The sequence below is a fragment of the Neofelis nebulosa genome, chromosome 18 (genome assembly GCF_028018385.1).
Source record: "Neofelis nebulosa isolate mNeoNeb1 chromosome 18, mNeoNeb1.pri, whole genome shotgun sequence".
Taxonomy (NCBI): domain Eukaryota; kingdom Metazoa; phylum Chordata; class Mammalia; order Carnivora; family Felidae; genus Neofelis; species Neofelis nebulosa.
The window spans coordinates 3595218-3613831 of record NC_080799.1 but is presented as its reverse complement, the minus strand read 5'-3'; the positions used below and the strand labels follow the sequence as shown (position 1 = coordinate 3613831).

The 18614-nt window shown below is 50.9% G+C and overlaps 1 long non-coding RNA gene and 1 other non-coding gene across 2 annotated transcripts; one reads left to right on the top strand and one right to left on the bottom strand.

Moving 5' to 3' along the window:
• The first annotated feature begins 2002 nt into the window (after nucleotides 1-2002).
• On the top strand, nucleotides 2003-2087 carry TRNAR-UCG (transfer RNA arginine (anticodon UCG)). Its single transcript has one exon. It is a non-coding gene; the product is annotated as a tRNA-Arg (tRNA).
• A 5072-nt stretch (nucleotides 2088-7159) lies between these two features.
• Nucleotides 7160-16951, bottom strand: LOC131500871 (uncharacterized). The gene is made up of 5 exons (XR_009256508.1): nucleotides 16437-16951; nucleotides 13072-13353; nucleotides 11977-12078; nucleotides 8166-8213; nucleotides 7160-7723 (listed from the first exon to the last, which is right to left on the bottom strand). It is a non-coding gene; the product is annotated as an uncharacterized LOC131500871 (long non-coding RNA).
• Between the last annotated feature and the right edge of the window lie 1663 nt (nucleotides 16952-18614).

Sequence of the window (18614 nt, the reverse complement as noted above, 5' to 3'; positions counted from 1 at the left end):
CATACACACTGGTGGTGAGAAGGTAAAATCGTGCAGCTGCTGTAGAAAACACTCTGGCAGTCCCTGAAAACATTAAACATAAAACGACCATATGATCCAGCAATTCGATTTCTAGGTATAAACCCCAAAGAATTGAAAGCAGGGTCTTGAAAAGATGTTTGTACATCCATGTTCACAGCAGCACCAAAAGGTGGGAGCCAGAGTTCCACCCACATGTGTGGCCAGACAGCGAGGCCCAGACCGACAGAGCTCCACGAGTCTTTTCCCGAGGAGCAAGGCCACGCGTGTTGGTAACACCAGCAGCTCGTGGGCTGCGTCACGGTGACCCTGCCAAGTCCGGACACCCGCTGCATTCCTTCCTCCAACAGCAAGCCACTGGATATCCTGACAGCTTCAACAGACGGCGCGAGGAAAGGGCCAGTAAAAGGCCATTAAAGAAGCAAAATGCAAGACGCTGACTTCTTCTCACTCTGTCCAGGTCTGGAGGGCATGGAGAAGCTCCTTCACAAATCAGGCACTCGGAAAAGGAGCAATAAACAGCTGGCAAGGGCGAACCTTGTCAACCTTTCGGACCCTGTGACCGTCGGGCTCTTACCCTGATAGAAGCTCCTGGAGCTGGTTGCAGAAACAGAAAGAAATAGAACTAATACCAAGACACTAAACCATCAAGAAGAAAAGTAGGCTTTATTGGGAGGTGACAAGACCGTGTTAAAAAGAGGCAGTGCACAGGGGCACCTGGGTGGCTCAGTCAGTTAAGTGGCCGACTTCGGCTCAGGTCATGATCTCACGGTTCGTGGGTTCGAGCCCCGGGTCGGGCTCTGTGCCGACAGCTCAGAACCTGGAACCTGCTTTGGATCCCGTGTCTCCCCTTCTCTGCCCCTCCCCCGCTCACGGTCTGTCTCTCTCTCTCTCTCAAAAATGAGTAAAAAATGCTATTTTTTTTTAAAAAAAGAACAAAAGAGGCAGTGAACTATCTGGAGAGACACCCCATTTAAGAAAAAAAAAAAGAAAACACAAGACAAAACATGAACAGGTTATTTATCAAAGAAGATATATGGATGACAGACAAGCACAGGAAAAGAGTCTCGACATCACCCCTTGTCGGGAGTGAGTTGAAACAACGAGACATCGGTAGACACCTACTGAAGTGACTTAAGGAAAATGACGATACCAACTGTTGTTGCAAACGTGGAGCGGCCGGGGGCTCGCTGACCTAGCTGGCGGGATGCGCACGACGATGCCACCGCCTGAGAAGACAGTTTGGCGGTTTCTTATGAAGTTCAACAAACTTAGCTTCTGGCTGGCAGCCCCATTACGTGGCTTTAACCCAAGTGTAATGAAAACTTGCATTGGTACAAAAAACCTGTACGCAAATAACCACCAAAAAGTGGAAACGCCCCAACGATCCCAATGCACCCCAACTGGGGATCGGATTAACAAATTGCCGTACAGCCACGCGGTGGAATACAACGTGGCAACGAAAAAGAGCCAAGTGTGAATCTGCAGGAGAAGACGGGTGAACCCCAAAATGCACCGGGTAGGCTTTCAACTGCAGGACGTTCCGGGAAAAGCAAAACCATAGAGACAGAAACAGGTGAGCGGTTGCCAGGGGCTGGAGGTCTGGGGAGAGGCTGACCGCAAAATGGCACATGGGAATTGGGGGGGCGGGGGAGGGGATGACTGTGGTGGCGATTGCGTGACTCTGTGTATCTGTCAAAAGTAGCAAAACTGGGGGCGCCTGGGTGGCGCAGTCGGTTAAGCGTCCGACTTCAGCCAGGTCACGATCTCGCGGTCCGTGAGTTCGAGCCCCGCGTCAGGCTCTGGGCTGATGGCTCGGAGCCTGGAGCCTGTTTCCGATTCTGTGTCTCCCTCTCTCTCTGCCCCTCCCCCGTTCATGCTCTGTCTCTCTCTGTCCCAAAAATAAATAAAAAACGTTGAAAAAAATTAAAAAAAAAAAAAGAAGTAGCAAAACTGTGCACTAAAAAAAGCAAATTTTCGGGGCGCCTGGGTGGCTCAGTCGGTAGAGCGTCTGACTTCGGCTCAGGTCATGATCTCACGGTTCGTGGGTTCGAGCCCCGCGTCGGGCTCTGTGCTGACAGCTCGGAGCCTGGAGCCTGCTTCGGATTCTGTCTCCCTCTCTTGCTGCCCCTCCCCCACTCAGGCTCTTTCTTCTCTCTCAAAAGTGAATAAACGCTAAAAAAAAAAAAAAAGGTTTAAAGCAAAATTTCCTCTATGTAAATAGTACTTTAATTTACAAATTAAAAAATAAAAATACAACTCTCCAGAGCCTGCGTTATAGACCCCGAACGTGGATAAGAGCCATGCAGCCCAATTCAGAAGCCACTAGCCACAGCTGGCTATTTGCATGTATGTTCTAATTAAAACGAAGTAAAATTAAGCATTCCATTCCTCAGTGGCACGAGCCACGCTTCAAGTGCTGGATGTGGAGGTCCTTATCCTGTGGCTACTGTCCTGATCACTGCAGATAAAGAACATGCCCATCATTGTGGAAAGTTCCCCCGGCCCAGCCGCTCGGAGGGTGGGGTGTGGCCGGGCTCCTGCCTCCGCTGTCTCCTGTCTTTACCTGCCGAAGTCGGGAATCGTGCCGGGCACATGGTGGCGGTACCAGACCCGCAAAGAAGCGATGCCTTGGGCCCCCGACGGCCCTGAGGGGTTTTCACCCTCGGGCCGGGGTGGGTACGTGCAAAGCAGAACAGAGCCCCAGCAACAAGAAAGGGTGCTTCTGGAACCCTCGGCGTTAGAGCTGGCTGAGTCTGAAGGCAGGTAGACGGGGCCGAGGAGGAGAAGCCTCAAAGTTCGGAAGCTCCTGGTCCATACCTGCATCCTCAAAGGGCTGGAACTCACTTAATATCTGTCAAATGCCTGCAGAACCCAGACCTCTGTGTTCGTATCGTCTTCCCTTTCCTGTCTGCTGAGCGTTACTTCCTGCTGCTGCCCTAGCCTTCTGGGATGCTTCCTGTGGCCCCAGGACTGCTTCCTGCCTGTTCGCAGCGTCCTGAGGGCTTCCTGTCATGCAGCCACGGGAACTCTGACCACTGTGGAGCAGGACTGCACTTTTGTACAGCTGCAAAAGACAGCCAGAGAGAGAGAGAGAGAGAGAGAGAGAGAGGCTGTGTTGCTCATCTGTTGCTGGGCGGTAAAGGGCTCCAACGTGCCGAAAACACAAGAACACGTATCGCCTCAGTTTCTGTGGGCCTGGAATTGGGGAAGGAACGACTCAGCTGGGTCGTTCTTGCACGGGGTGTCTCAGGAGGTTGTGTCAACGTGTGGGTCGGGGCCGCATCTCCTGGAAGTTTACCTGAGCCTGGAGGGTCCACCTCCCAGGTGACGAGCTCCGGCGAGAGCACGCGAGGAAGCCCCACCCTGCCGTTTCTACAGTGTCCCTGTGGTTACTCGGTCACCCAGTTCAGCACGGGAGGGGTCTCCGCGGGAGTGTGGCCACCAGCAGGGGAGTTGGAAGGAGTGGGGGGTGGCGCCTGGGTGGCTCGGTCCGTTGAGCGTCTGACTTCGGCTCAGGTCATGATCTCACGGTTCGGGAGTTTGAGCCCCGCGTCGGGCTCCGTGCTGACGGCTCAGAACCTCCTTCGGATCCTCTGTCCCCCTCGCTCTCCGCCCCTCCCCCATTTAGCAGCCGGACAATATGCTGGTGATGATATGCCGGCTGGCGACGTAGGACAGAGCGAACTGCGTTGAGTTGCCACAGTGAAGTCAAAGCGGCAGGAAGGTGTGCTGGAGGGGACACAGGCTCTGGAGCCCGCTCCTCTGTTACCCAGTCACGTGACCTTGGGCGAGTCATTTGGCCTCTCCCGGCTTCAGGGTCCTCGGCTGTAACGCGGACTTAGAAGGGTGTTGGAGGGCTTACAAGAAATAATGTCAATGGGGCTGCAAGACACTCGGAACCTCATTCACGTTGCTTCCGGAAACGCAGAGCGCTTTACAAGAACAGGCTGGGAGATGAGGAGAGCAAGACTCTTAGCCCAAAGCCCGCCCCGCCCGCCCGGCAGGCCTTGCAAAGCAGAGCCCCCTGGACGTGTTGCAAGATGGGCTGCTTCCCCTCCCCCGATGGACACCCCAGGGGATGTTTTTCCCTCCTCTGTTAAGACCTGATGGAGCCTCTGGGGGCAAAGCTCACGGAAGTGTGGGGCGGACCCCTAGGACTGAGAGGTTTTCGTTCTCACGCTTGTCCTCGTCGAGAGGCCAGCGTCCACCGTGTCCACCCTGGGGGGGCTTCTCTGGCCCCCGCTGGGTCTCCCGGCGCCTCCTGCTCTCAGACTTCTGTTCTGGAAAGCTGTCTCCCCCACTTGGGCACCGAGGTTTGCACCGTGGCCTCCCTTTTCTGGCCGATCTAGGAGTTGTTGATTTTCAGCGTGTTCGTTCGGCTTCTATCGTGTGGCGTGGATCGGGGGGCAACGTGTAAGCTCCGGGCACGAGGGACCGGACGCAGGAAGTAATCGTACGTCTCCCAGCAGCTGTTTCTGCTTCTTGGCGAAGCTCTGTGCATCCTCTCCCACCACTAACTGCTCAATGCCCCTCTTCCTCTGCCCCTCCCCTGCTGGTGATGTCTCTCTCTCTCTCTCTCTCTTTCTCAAAAATAAACATTAAGAAATATTATTAATATAGTAATAGTTTCCACAGGGGTTACAGTTTGAAATGATAATATTTGGGATATATTGGCTTAAATAAAGTGTATTACTGAAATTAATTTCACCTATTTCTTTTTACCACTTTAATGCAGCTCCTGGAAAATTTAGAACTTACATCTGTGCCTCTCATCTGTGGTTCATATATTTCTACCCCACGGTGCGTTAGAGGCCAGTGAAACTTTTCTGGTCCGGTCAATGTTTCTGTCTTCATGACAATGCTTTCCATTTGTGTTTGAGCAGAGCGAGGGCTCCTAGCTATCAATTTGGTGCCTCTGTGTGGCATGTTTTCCTTCCTGTTTTAGTTGCCAGGTCGCCTTGTGCAACTCGTAGCGTCCGAGGGGGTCTGCGCCTGTAGCTGAATCTGCCCGAAGGAGGTGCAGAGACGGAAGGAACGTGCAGACTGTCCGGGAAGCTGTGCTGTGTCTGCCCCGGGGTGTTTTGGTTTTCGGCCAAGGAAAGCAACACTGGCCAACTTAAACAAGAAGGGAATTTATCGGCGTGATGCTGGACGGTTCACAGAACCAAAGAAAGCTGAGATCCGGGTTCCCGAAAAGGGTGGGAGTCAGCTGCCGTGGGGATTAATAGCAGCAGCACCCCAAGGCTGCTCTCTCGGGTGGGCGGGGGGATCAGCTCTGGCTTCTCCCCTTTTCACACCATCCCACATGAGCTGAGCGAGAATGTCCAGGAGACAGCGGCTGACTGGCTCCCCGAGGCTCCGGGCCCGGGACCTGGATCGAAGGTGGGCAGACCACGGAAGACGCAAGCAGAGGCTGGCCCTTACTCAAAGCAAAGTCTGGCCACTGTTAGTAGAAGGGGGAGGGTGTGCCGAGCAGGCAGAGACAATAGACGTTCCCTGCCTCACTCCTGCCTGGTGTCGTCAGTGGCCACTGTGGGACGTGGCCAATTCAGCTTTTTTTCTTTCTTTCTTTTGAGACTCTTAAATTCATCTTTTCAAACTTTAAACTATGGAAGCATGTACAAAAGAGGACAGAATAATAAAATAAATCTCCGTGTATCCATCCATCCCCTGGCTTCCACAACGATCAACTTATTGTCAGGCTTGTTTCATCTATAAGCCCACCCAGCTCCTCCTGTATTATTTCGAAGCAAATCTCAGGCATTATATCATTTCCTGTAACTCCGTGTGTATCTCTAAAAGACAAGAGTCTGTTTTAAAGAAAACGTAACCGTGATATTATCACCGGTAAAAGACTCCCAACAATGACTTAATATTATCAGATTTCTGGCCAGTGTTCAGATTCTGATTTTTTTTTTTTAACGTTTATTTATTTTCGAGAAAGAGAGAGACAGAGCATGAGCGGGGGAGGGGCAGAGAGAGAGGGAGGCGCAGAATCCGAAGCAGGCTCCAGGCTCTGAGCTGTCAGCACAGAGCCTATTGTGGGGCTCGAACCCACGAACCCTGAGATCATGACCTGAGCCGAAGTCAGACACTTACTGTCTGAGCCGTACCCCTAGCTTCTCTTTTTTAACAACTTTATTGAGGCCTGACGTTTTCCATATTAAATTCACACAGTTAGTGTATGGTCTGATGACTTTTAGTCCTGTCCAGTTTTCAAATGTCTTAGAACGTTTCCGTCACCAAAGATGCTCCGTTACCGCTCTTGCAGCCAAGTCCTCACAATCTTTTCACAATCTAGCGAAAAGTTAAACATACACTCAGTGTGCAATGCAACGCATCCACCCCTAGGAATCTGCTCGAGAGAAGTGAAAACACATGTCATTGACTACTCCGTGAATGTTTAGAGCAGAATTATTCATAAAACCCAAGCTGGAAGCGATCCGTATGTCTGTCATCTAGTGGGCTCATTGAAAAGAAAACGGTATTTTTGTACAATCGAGTATGCTCCGCACGAGCAGGGATGGGTAGCGGATACGTGCAACAATACAGATGAACCCCAAACCTTGTGCTCAGTGAGAGAAGCAGACATTGGACCACACGCGGAATGCCTCCAGGCATAGGAAAGGGGTAGAAAGAGGAAATTTTAGAGGAGAAGGCGTATCGGGGCTGGCTGGGCCGCCCCTCCTGGGAACTCTTCTCTCTCTGTCCTTCTCGGAGGCTCTCACTGGAAACTGGTGCTTTCAGTTCTGCAATCCCAGCTGCCCTAAAACAGGGGCACATGAGGCCCGGCTACTTCCAGAAATAAACGCAGAGAGAACAACGTACAAATTTAGATATCGGGAAACATCCTGCCACGTGCACTTGAAGAATCATGCCTTTATGTCTTGAAACAGTGATACTTTGGGGGCGCCGGGGGGGTTCAGTCGGCCAAGCGTCCGACTTCAGCTCAGGTCACGATCTCGCGGTCCGTGAGTTCAAGCCCCACGTCGGGCTCTGTGCTGACGGCTCAGAGCCTGGAGCCTGCTTCGGATCCTGTGTCTCCCTCTCTCTCTGCCCCTCCCCCGTTCATGCTTTGTCTCTCTCTGTCCCAAAAATAAATAAACGTTGAAAAAAAAAATTAAAAAAAAAAAAATCTGCTCAACGGTCACTAATTTCTCCTGTTTCGACCTAAAATTATAACTGGGACTCAAGTTTAAAAACACAGGCCCAAGTGTGGGAGCACAACCAGAGATCCCCGGAGGTCTGCTCGGGGAAGACTCGGAACCAAAGGCCATGAGACTAAATGAAACTGGTCTTTACCAATTCCACGCCACGGGGGCGGGGGCTGCTGGTCTCATCCTCCCCCCACGCACACCACCGCGTCCCCGTTGTGAAGCGGGAGAAAAGGGAGAAACAAACGCAGCTTCCCACATCCGTGAAGACGTTTGTATCTTAGAGAAGGAAATGGAATTCGAGAAGTCTGACTTCTGGCCTAACTCCCAGCCATTTACAAAAAGCGTGGCTGTGCTAGACACAGTTGTGCTAGACACAGTCCGCTAATTGGAAGCAGCTGAAATGCAGCCTCCGTTGTGCGTGTACCGTGCGGATGATGTGGTGTGGGGAGGCCACGAGATGCGTGTGACAAGTGCGCGGCCCGGCGGCCCTCGGCTGTGCAATACCTGCCGATCGGATTTCCCCTCTACGGTTTATCCTGTTAAGGCTTCAAAGGAAAAAAACAAGCTGGCTGAGAGAGGCTTACGAAGTTTCCAGTGATCGAAAAGACGAAATCTGGGGCGCCTGGGTGGCGCAGTCGGTTAAGCGTCCGACTTCAGCCAGGTCACGATCTCGCGGTCCGTGAGTTCGAGCCCCGCGTCAGGCTCTGGGCTGATGGCTCGGAGCCTGGAGCCTGTTTCCGATTCTGTGTCTCCCTCTCTCTCTGCCCCTCCCCCGTTCATGCTCTGTCTCTCTCTGTCCCAAAAATAAATAAACGTTGAAAAAAAAAAAAAAAAAAAAAAGAAAAGACGAAATCTATAAGACATAATCCCGCTCCCTCTTTTACGTCTATCACCGCCATAGAGAATGAGCCACCAGCTGTTGAGTTTGAAGTGAGCTGGCACATTCGCTTGCAGGTTTGAAATCCTCCCTGGCAAGCGTTTTCTTACCGTGCCAACAGCAGCAAATATAGGCCCTGAAGGAGATTTACAACCAACCTAGAACAAGAAAATAAGTAACGTCTGAGAAAAGGATCAAATAAGTATAAGGTTAAAAAAAAAAGAGTACAGGACCCCCAAGATTCCTGAACCTCTCTCGAAACCAAAAACCCCTGATTCCCTTGGAATCATGACTTGGAGAGAGTCATGCTTGACCCTAAGCACAGAAAGACAATGGCAGTTCCTGTAACGCCTCCGTGTTTCCCTTTGGTGACGGTGGTCACCCAGCAGCTACCCGCCACGGGCGGGCCAGATTTACTACTCAGTCCCTCCCCTACAGAATGTAATTAGCCATCGAAGATTCAAAACGTGACAAGATGGAGATCATTCCCCTCTGTAGGATGCCGGAGGTGAAGCCGTGTTCCAGCGAGGAAGGCGGGGCCGCCTGTCCTGCAGGTGACCGCCGTCAGGAGTCCTGGCTTCTGGTGGCTGTGATCCCAGGCGGTGTCACAGGGTGGTTAATGATTATCGTCTGCAGTTAAAAGGGCAGAGCCTCCTAGCAGCCTCCTCCATATCCATTCTGCACTTCCTCTGGTTAGTACAACTCCGGTTTTGCCCAGGAGGGTATGGAGCCCAGCTAAAACACAGCGTGTCTCAGCCTGCCTTGAGGCCAGGGGTGGCCACGCAACGTTCTGTGGCTAACGTGCTCAAACAGAGGTCACAGAGCTCGGGATGACAGACTCGCTTTATCACGTATGTGTGCAACCTTGAATAACGGGTTGCATTTATTTGTTTTTACGCTTTTTATGATTGGAATGACACTGCATAGGCCTTCTTGTTTGTTTTGAGTGGGGGGAGAAGATGCAGAGAGAGAGAGGGAGAGAATACCAAGCAGACACCGTGCTGTCAGCACGAACTGCGAGATCACGACCTGAGTCACGATCAAGTCGGATGCTTAACCCACTGAGACACTCAGGTGCCCCTGTGTAAGGTCTTCTGTGTCTGGCATTTTACAATCAAATTGTTTGGACCATGTGTCCATAGTTTGCAAGTGGTCCATTCATTTCCAATGCTTTCTAGCATTTCCCCTGTATGAATATGCCATACTTCGTTCATTCAACTGTAGATGGACATTTTCAGCAATTACTCTAAGCACACTTCCTGTCTGTATATCCCGGAGCACAGGAGCACACATCTCTCCAGGTGCTTCTCAAAGTGTGGTTCCCTAGGGGCGCCTGGGTGGCGCAGTCGGTTAAGCGTCCGACTTCAGCCAGGTCACGATCTCACGGTCCGTGAGTTCGAGCCCCGCGTCAGGCTCTGGGCTGATGGCTCGGAGCCTGGAGCCTGTTTCAGATTCTGTGTCTCCCTCTCTCTCTGTCCCTCCCCCGTTCATGCTCTGTCTCTCTCTGTCCCAAAAATAAATAAAAAACGTTGAAAAAAAAAATTTAAAAGTACACTTGGAGTCACAGGATATGCAAACTTCAAATCTCCTAGATAATGTCAAACTATTTTCCAAAGCCTTTGTCCCAATCTGCACTTCCACTTACAGTGTCTTTCAGCCCCCCTTGCTCCATATTTTTGCCACCACTTGGCTCGGTCAGACTCTTAAATTGTCAGCCTGGAAGCTATGAAGCTACCTCATCATAGTTTTAATAGGTGTGCGACATAGTTTTAATAGTTTTGTGTGACTTCTGATGAGGTTGAACCTTTACTGGCCATCCAGATAGGCCCTTCCATGCAGTGCCTATTCCAGTTTTTTACCCATTTCTCTCTTGGGTCATCTGTTTTTGTTTTGTTTTGTTTGTTTGTTTTGTTTTTTCCTCATTGGTTCGAAGCTCTTTAAATATTTGGAAAATGGGTCTTGGTTGGTTATTCCTGCGCAGGTTATCTCCTTCCACTCTGAGCAAAGCTGTTGCTACACTTTGAGGAACAGCTTCTTGATTTTAATGTAGTCCGGCTTGCCCCTGTTTTCATTTGTGATTGGTGCTTTCAATGACTTGTTCAAGAAGTTATTCCTTATCCCTCAGTCATGAAGATGTTCTCCTACAGTGTCTTCTAAAAGATTGTAGCTCTGCCTTTCACATTTAATTCTTTGATCCACCTGGAATTGACTTTTTGCATATGATGTGAGGTAGGGGTTCCATTTCTTTGACAGATGTGTACGTACATAATTTTCTTGGTATCATTGGTTGAAAACTACGTCTTTCCCCCAACAGCTCTGCAGGGCCACTCTGTCACACACTGAGTGCTCACATGTACACAGATCTGTTTCTGAGCATTCTGGTGTCTCCTCTATGTATTTGTGTATACTTAGATCAAGACTACACAGTATGGGATGCCATACCTCCTCTGCTGCTTCCCTATAGCAGAATTCCTCCTCTCAGAGAAGCTTTAGGTGCCTTGGGTCAGACTATTCCCTTGCCCCCATTTCATAGGGTCAGGATGCCTTAAGAGTTGTCTGTAATTTGGCCCTGGCTCACACATTTCATGACCCCTCTCCACACACCATCCCTGCCTGTTGACATCCCACGTTTCCTGCAAGGCTGCTCTCAAATGCCGACACCTCAGATCACTGGCAGCCAGAGTGGTTCCTTCCTCTTCAGACAGAGCCAGTGGGTAGGATGACTGCAAGAGAACGCTGGGGTTGCTGTAATAAAGTACCACAAACCAGGTGGCTTAATCCACAGAAATGCATTGTCTCTCAGTCTGGAGGCCAGAAGTCTGAGATCGAGGTATCAGCAGGGCCATCCCCCTTTTTATGAGAACCCCAGTCACTTTGGATTAGTGGCCACCTACTCCAGTATGGTTCCACTTTAATGAATGACATCTGCAATGACCCTATTTTCAAGTAAGGTCACATTTGGAGGGACTAGGGGCAGGGTTTCAACATGTGACTACTGCAGGGACACAGCCTGACCCAGAACAATGACCATATAATTGATCATCTGAAACTGGGACATTTTGGAGAGTAAAATAGGACAGTAGTAACTGTACCGGGCTCAGTGTAACCTGTGAGTTCTCTGGATAATCCACAACACGTGGGCCACCCTACGGAGACGAGGGGGAGGTTCACATCACGCAAACACGTCTAACTTCGGCACTGGCTCAGTTAGCAGGTTTTAACTGCAAATAACAGAAAAGCCAACCCAGTGTGGCTCTGACACAGAGGGGATTTATGACCTCACGTGTGAGAACTTAGGAGAAAGGACAGGCCTAGGATGTGTTGATCCAGTGACTCCGTGGTGCCATCAAGGACTCCATTTCTCGCCACCATGTGGCACCTGTGTCCTTGATGTATTGATTCTTGTACTTTCGAGTGCCTGAAGGGGTCCTGGGCCCCGTCTTCCCAAACCAGGATCCAGAGACCATTTTTGCTTCATGCATCTCTCTTTAGGAACAAAGACTCCAGCCCGCTTCCCTTCATGTCTTGTCGGCCCAAATTACACTCCCCACCCGTGCCTAAGCCATGGGGGATGTGGGACCACCACACCCTTCCTAGCTTAGTCATGATCCTCTCTTAAGAGCTGGGCCCCACTTCTCCTGCAGCAGGTAGAAAGTGTGTATCTGGACAAAATCTGGGATCTCTCTGCAGGAAGAGGAGAAGGGTGGGCGGGGGCTTCTAGGTAGGCAGCAAAAATACACCTGCCACAACAGGGCACAGGGCCGACGGTGAGGACCGGCAGCGTGTAAGGACAGGTAAAAGGAGAGATTCTCACAGCTGCGTGTGGAAGCAAAAAGCAGGCCCCTCGAATCGTCACCATGTTAATTCTTTCTGGGACATTTATGAAACCCAACATTTTGGGGAGCCGGCAGTGGTACTCACGTCTCGTAAGGTGGAAGGTGTGATAAGGAAGGTTAGATGGTTTTGTTTTGTGGCCCTGGACGGAAGTCATTTCACAGGGGATCGCTCTGCAGTGTGGCATCACTAGAGAGTACCAGTGAGAAACAGGCAATCAGTGAAAATGATGGTTACCAAGCAACAAGCTAGCACAGCAAGAATGGAATAAAGGGGACTTAAAAGGGCCACAGAAATCAATCAGCAGAAAAAGGCGGCATACGCGAGAAAAAGCACATCGGAGAGCCAATCCAGTGTCTGCTAAATTTCATTTTTAAAATGACACTTTCCCTGATTTGAAATGCAATATATGTTCATTGTAGAAAATCAGGAAATACTTATAAAAAAGAAACTAGTCGCATGCCTAATCTCACCACTGACTACTTTCAATAGTTTGGGGCATTTCCCTGAGAACACACACACACACACACACACGCTCACATTCTATCTCGTATCTTACCTTTTTCATGTCACGTTACTTTGTATGGTATTTCCCCATTCTTAAAAGTCCTCAGTCGACATCATTTTAAATAACTGCCTAGCACACACACTGATCAATCACTCTGCAAAACACCATCATTTTGTGCTTTGGAATGACTATCACAGGGGTGTGGGTGGTGGGGAGGAAACAGGGGGTTGAGAAGCTAAGTGCCAGCATTACTCACGTATCCACTTGTTGGATTGTGAAGTTAAGGCAAAGGCTTACCTCCTTCTGATCTCTTCTCCAGTTTGGGGGAAAGAAAGCCTGTGTCGAGGATGGGGTGGGAGGAACGTCTCTGATTTGTGTGTGTGTGTGTGTGACAGGGGAACCCTGTGTGTTGATGTGTGCTGTAAACCATAAAGCAAAACACAAAACTTTCCGATTATTAGTGACATTTTTCAAAAAGATAAGCCATCGAGCGCCTGAGCCCTTCCTGGAATAATAGTGAGCTAATAGGTACAGTAAGGTACCCAGCTGTACCTTAAATTTCCTCCCTTCACTGGTGTGATGGATCCTTAGGAAGCACTGAAGAACCATTATCCTAATCATCTCTCCTATTAAGAGTGTCAATTTTTTAATAAAAAAAAAACAACAAAACTCACAATGGCAAGGCTGCAGAAGTATTTTTTTTTTCACTGTCCTCGTAGGATTTCCCTGCTATTTGACAGTGTGTATTAGGCCAGACTAATTTCCAGTCATTTTATTCTGTTAACCTTCAAGGAGTGAGCAGGCCTGGTTGGTCACAGATCAAGCGACATCATCTGTTTCTCAGGTTTATTATTTCGGCAAGGAGAGCATCTGCCCTCTTGGGTTGAGACGTCATATTGATCTCCCAGTGTGATGATGCTATGTGTCCCCCATCCTTCCCGTTGGCTGCGCCATACCTGTTAAAAAAATTTTTTTTTAAATGTTTATTTTTTGAGAGAGAGAGAGAGAGAGAGAGAGAGAGAGAGAGAGAGAGAGAGACAGGAAAAGCAAGCAGGGGAGGGGCAGAGAGAGAGGGAGACACAGAATCCAAAGCAGGCTGCAGGCTCCAAGCTGTCAGCACAGAGCCCGATGCGGGGCTCAAACTCACAAACCGTGAGATTGTGACCTGAGCCGAAGTCGGACGCTTAACCGACTGAGCCACCCAGGTGCCCCATGCCATACCTGTTTTAGATTCACGGGACTACTGCTATATCCAAAACATGTCAGATTTTGTGTTTTGAAGTATACCCCCCATGTTGAGGCCTTTACAATGAATTGCATCTTTATCCATCTGACTTCCCAAGCTAAGAGGATGTGATTGTTTTGATACACTTCTGCCCTCATGGGAACGGATGGCCCTCAAATGTTCTTTGAGCCAGCTTTTTTTCCCTTTTTTTTAAATTAAATCTTTATGGAAAGGAATGTGCTTCCATTCAGAGGCATAGAGGCCGCTCCCCATCCTGATAGGGGCCACAATATCGGGACAAAGAGGCTGTTTCTCTCTGCAACAGGACAGTCCAAAAGGCAGGCCCGTGGATATCAGGCCTGGTCCCTAGGAAATGAGGACTTGTCTTGGGAATGATGGCTTGGTGTTTCTGTTCAAAAAGACAAACCAAACTCACATTTACAGAATGATGCTTAAATGCAAGATTAGTTATTGGTTAATGCAGAGTGGCAACATCAGAAAAAAAGAGAGACGCAGGAGTTAAGAGTCAAGGTTGTGTCAGAGGCTGGAGTGAAATGGGATTTTTTTCTCTTTCTCATCTTTTTCGTATGTGTCTGCTTTCAAAAAAAAATCATTTAATTGGGTCTTTTTTGCTTTTTAAAATAAACAAGGAAGGGGCGCCTGGGTGGCTCAGTCGGTTGAACATCCGACTTCCGCTCAGGTCATGATCTCACGGTTCATGGGTTCAAGCCCCGTGTCAGGCTCTGTGCTGACAGCTCAGAGCCTGGAGGCTGCTTCGGGTTCTGTGTCTCCATCTCTCTCTCTGCCTCTCCCCCACTCGTGGTCTCTGTCTTTCAAAAATAAATACATGTTAAAAAATTTTTTTAAATAATAAAAAGTAAATGAAACAAGGAAGGGGCCATATGCGGGCGAGACCCCTTACTCACCACCCCTGCCTTGTCTATGGAGCACACAGACGGACTGGTCACATTCCAAATCTGCGCCCCCCCCCCCCCCCCCCCCCCCAGCTATCCTTGTTTGTGTGAGTCCCAGAGGCCCCAGCATCTTGTTAGTGTCATACTGGAGAGGAGTTGGGGAATCTTTCTGCTCAGGCCTCTGGAAAGCTCTTCCTGCTTAGAAAAGAGGTTTTGTTTGAGTCTTTTTGGCCTCTGAGGCACCAGAGGGAGTGATTAATAGGGAACCACCTCGAGATTTCAATAGAGCAGCAGCGTGGGCTCCCAGGGCGGGCAGGGCCTTTGTTTGGCAGAAAAAGCGGCCGATGAAGCCGAGAACGGCTGTCGGCCGGGAGTCTGGTCCCCAGGCCTGCTCGGTTTTGTCCCTGCCAGGCCAACCTCGAGCCCCCACGCCGGTCTGGGAAGATTCATCTGCCTGCGTCCTGGGCAGGGTGATTAGTAGGAGCTTTCTCCTCTGGGGAGAGGGGGTCAAGTCTGGCAGGCAAAGGGGGGACCCGGGCCTCACGAAGCACTCAGGCTGGGCTGGGGCCCAGAGCCCCTGCTCTCTTTTGTGAGGTCCCGCAGGCAAGAGAAGGGCAAAGGCACAAGGGCGGTGATGGTGATGGGGCACGCAGGCTCGCGGGGCAGGGGTGCGGGAGGGCTCCTCGGCGGAGGCGCCGAGGTGGCCGGACCTTCGGGCGTCTGTGGCTGGGGGAAGCGTGCGGGCCTGGGACTGGGGAGCAGCCTCCTCTGACCGCAGGAGAAGTGGGAGGACAGGGACGAGGCCCAGCAGAATTAAAGCAGGAAGCGGAGCAACAGCCGGGAGGCCCAGGCCCGGAAACCGTGGCCGGTGCGGGTCCCACGCTGGCTCGATGCTTCCTCGTGTGCGTTTGCCCGTGAGCGTGAACAGGGGCATGAGCGGGTAGTTCTGGTCACATCGGAGTGAGGGGCAACGGGGTTGTCAGAGCCCAGAATCCCCGCCTCCGTTCTAACAACTGCCGAGGGGCGGGCAGGACGGCAGCATCCCGTGCGAATCCCAGAGTCGGGCGCTCAGCATTCGAAAAGCCTCTGCCAGCTCTGAGCACGTGGGGCCCCCACCCCGCGCAGGCCGCCGATGCTAGCGTGCCCGACGGCGGTTTCTCTTTAGCAAAAAAGTGCCTCCTGACGAGGCCTCAGAGGCCAGGCAGCATGCTGGCAGATGTGGGGAGTGTGTCCGTCAGCTCAGCTGCCGTAACGAGCACACCACAGCCCGGACCACTGACAGACAACAGACGCTGATTTCTCACGGTTCTGGAGGCTGGGAGTCCAAGGTCAAGGTGCTGTCAGATGGTAGTCAGCACGCAGAACGCCTCACGGGGATTTAGCTATGACATAATGGAAGCCAACAGGCCCTGCCCACCTTGCCCAACTCCAGGGGAGCTGCAGATACAGAACCCAGCATCCACTGTCCATTGTCCCTCGTGTCCGCACCCCCCCCCCCCGCCCCCGTCATTGCAACAGCTTTTACATGACAACCTAATCAGGATGCGAGCTCAGCCGTCAACTACCAGAAAGCTCAACTCAAGATGGTCTGAACGATACCCAGTGTGTCCATCCACATGACCAGGATCTGGATGTAGGGGGAATTTCGGGGTGGCTCGACCCCATGGTTCCAGCCACCTCAGACAATGATATCTGTGCTCCTCCTGTGGCAAGCCCCACGGCCGCCACAGCTCACGCTCTCCCGTGGTGTCTGGAGAGGGAAAGGCCTTCCCTTCTCGAGGCTGTAGCTTAGGAGGTAAGAACCCTTTTGTGGAAACTCCTATCAAACAGACACCTGACCTCTTCCGGAAGGCTTGGGGGATGGTAGACAGTGACTGACTTGGGTTCCTGAATCACTCACTATGCATGGTGTAGACCCATCCGTGCCCAGCTGGAGTCGGTCCCCCTCCCCGCCCCCTGACGGCTCCGTAGCGGGTGAGGGCAGCAAGGGATGATGGCCACTTAACACGGTCCACTGAAAATGGCTGCCTCACCGAGTCCTGTGCAGCTGTGCCATGAGGCAGGTACTGTGGTCACCTCCACTTGAAAGGTGAGGACAGGGAGGCCTGTTGGGACACACAGGTAGGCAGGAAGCTCTGGCACAGAGGTGAAAACGAGGCACAGGAGGGGCGCCTGGGTGGCTCAGTCGGCTGAGTGTCCGACTTTGGCTCAGGTCATGATCTCGCAGTCTGTGGGTTCGAGCCCCGCGTTGGGCTCTGTGCTGACAGCTCGGAGCCTGGAGCCTGCTTCACATTCTGGGTCTCTTTCTCTCTCTCTGCCCCTCCCCTGCTCATATTCTGCCTCTCTCTCTCTCTCAAAAAATAAATAAAAACATTAAACAATTTTTTAAAAAGAAAATGAGGCACAGGAGTCTAGCTCCCGACCTCACACCCACTGCACAGCTCGTGGACTCAGGACAGAGTCATTGCGGGGCGCGGGGGGTGAACCCATCCCAAACGGAAACCCACCTCGAGTTTCCTCACAGTGACACCATCTGAGAGCATTCTGGGCCAACACCAGGGTACAGTTCTTGCCTGCTATTTTTATTGCGCAATGTTTACATTTCTCCCCAACTTTTTAAAATGGGGAAATGTAACATTTCACACATACACAGAAAGGTGCATAAATGTAGCGAATGATGACATATTCACTTTCTGTTGCAGTGTAACAAAGGAGCACACATTTAGTAACTGACAAAGCACAGGTTGGTTACCTCAGGTTCCCCAGGGCAGGAGTCAGGGGTGGGCAGAGCCACCGGCTCAGGGTCTCCCACGCTGTAATCCAGGTGGGGGCTGGGCTTTGCTCTCATCTGGAGGCTCCACTCTTTCCGGCTCATTCAGGCTGCTGGCACACGGGTGTCCTCGTGAGCACACGACCGAGGGCCCCAGCTTCTTTCTGGCGATTGGCTGGAGGCCACCCTCAGGTCCTGGACGCGGCCCACCGTCCCCTGCCACGGGGCCTTCTCCAAGGGCTGTTCACGTGGCTGTGGCTCCTGCAAGGCCGGCAGGAGACTATGTCTCCAGACATCATGGGATTGTGGGCATGATGGGTGTGACATCCATCATCCTTCACATGTGAAGGGACACAGTCAAGGGAATGAGGGCCTACCCCATTCAGCAAACTCTGCTGGTCAGAAGCACATGATGGGTCGGGCTCAGACTCAGGGGGAGGGGATGATACAGGGCACTGACTTGCCAGGGGTCACCTTGGGGGGTGCCCAGGTGGAACCCGGGGGAAGAACCTGAACATCCAGGACCAACCCAGAAGCCTAGCTTACACAACCCCATCTCCACTTGGAGGTGAGACCCGTGCGAGCCAGAGCTGGGGCATGAGAATCAAATGTTAAATTTTCAGGAATTCTGTGGGCTTGCGGTTAAACAGACATTATCAAAAATTAAATTATAGACGTTTACAGTGAAATCAGTACTCTTGATAACAAGGTCTCAAAACACATTACTTCTCAATTATCCTACCGTGACCTACGTGCCTTGGGTTACTTCCATTTATTGGATCCATATGCTGGAAAGATGGTTCCCAAGCCTCATTCTGACACTCCATGTTGGTTCAGGCACCCCACACTGGCCGCTTGAAATCAGCCATCAGAGAAACATTTATATTGTGGAAATCTGAACATGCTACAGTTCAGAGCTAGAAGGTTGAATCTGGCCTTTGCTGGAGCTAAGAACAGCTTTCGTGTTTTGAAAGGGTGGTAAAAAAACAAAACAAAAGAAAAAATATGTGATAGACACTACATGTGTCTGGCAAAGCCTAAAATATTTCCCATTTGACCCTTCGGGGAAAACTCTCCCCACCTCTAGTCTAGACTTTAGAAAGTAATGGAGAAAATTAACAATGTAGTTTAATTTAAAATGTTGCCAAAATTTTGACAAAAATGTGTCAACTCTGTATCCTTTACATTGTAACAGGCAGAAAACATGGAGGAAAAACTGTATTTGTGCCCTATGGGAAAACCATGATCCAATTTGGCCAAGAAGTTGCTCAGGTCACTGATGAAATTCTTTTTGGCTTCAAAGTTCGT